Consider the following 1,472-nt stretch of genomic DNA (forward strand, 5'->3'; position numbering starts at 1 on the left):
CAAGAAAAATGAAGACTGAAGTGTGGACACTATGCCCCTCCTTAGAATTGGGAACAAAACACCCATGGAAGGAGTTACAGAGACAAAGTTTGGAGCTGAGACGAAAGGATGGACCATATAGAGACTGCCATATCCAGAGATCCACCCCATAATCAGCATCCAAACGCTGACACCATTGCATACACTAGCAAGATATTATTGAAAGGACCCAGAGGTAGCTGTCTCTTGTGAGACTATGCCATGGCCTAGCAAACACAGATGTGGATGCTCACAGTCAGCTAATGGATGGATCACAGGGCTCCCAATGGAGGAGCTAGAGAGAGTAGCCAAGGAGCTAAAGGGATCTGCAACCCTATTTGTGGAACAACATTATGAACTAACCAGTACCCCGGAGCTCTTGACTCTAGCTGCATATATATCAAAAGATGGCCTAGTCGGCCATCACTGCAAAGAGAGGCCCATTGGACTTGCAAACTTTATATGCTCCAGTACAGGGAAATGCAAAGGCCAAAAAGGGGGAGTGGGTGGGTAGGGGAGTGGGGGTGGGTGGGTATGGGGGATTTTGGTATAGCATTGGAAATGTAAATGAGCTAAATACCTAATAAAAAATGGAAAAAAAAAGAATGATGACTTAGACATTAAGAACACTTGTTGCTCTTGTACAGAAACAAGGTTTAGTTCTTAGGACCCACATAATGGCTCACAACAATTTTTAATTCAAGATCCAGGGGATTTTGCCATCCTATTCTAGTTTCTAAGAGCACAAGACATGAATGTTGTGTAAACACCAGACATGCGTTTTGTAAAAATACAAATGTGCAAACACACGTTAGGTAAATAAATAAAACAATTTAGAATTACACACGACAGTCCCTTCAACTAAAACAAAGTAGGAGAGAGTTCTTTGGTGTTTTGTTTTGTTTTGTTTTGTTTTGTTTTGTTTTGTTTTCTTTTGTTTTGTTTCTTACTTTCAAGTTAGTATTGCAAACTTGAAACATGGAAAAACTCTTAGTAGTAGTGGAAGCTATAATACTACCTCCTTTTTGTTACTGTTATGACAGATGACTGATAATATCTCTCTCACCCTTTGTAGGAATGTGTAAACAGGTCCAATCTGCAATGGGCTTGGCTAAGATTGTTTTCCTGCTGTCCAAACCCTGTTACTCAGTATGCTTTGTGGTGGCCAGGAAGCTGAGTTCCTGAGGAAGTAAAGTTCTTGAGGAAGCATGGTAGGGAGAAGTCTCTGTAGAGGGAGTCAGTGAACTGTTGAAAGATGTTTAATCCTGGTTCACCTGGGGTTCCCAGTTGGATGATGGTGGAGGGATGGAGGTGTTACTAAAGGAGAAAGGAGAGCAGGTGACCCTCATTGGACTCCTGCTGTTAATGCTTCTGTGTTCACAATCCACTTTACCCAAGAAAAACAGAGAACTTTTTCGCTATGGGCAGGGGATTGAACAGATTATCACCTAGCA

Source organism: Mus musculus, chromosome Y (genome assembly GCF_000001635.26).
Source record: "Mus musculus strain C57BL/6J chromosome Y, GRCm38.p6 C57BL/6J".
NCBI classification, from domain to species: Eukaryota; Metazoa; Chordata; class Mammalia; order Rodentia; family Muridae; genus Mus; species Mus musculus.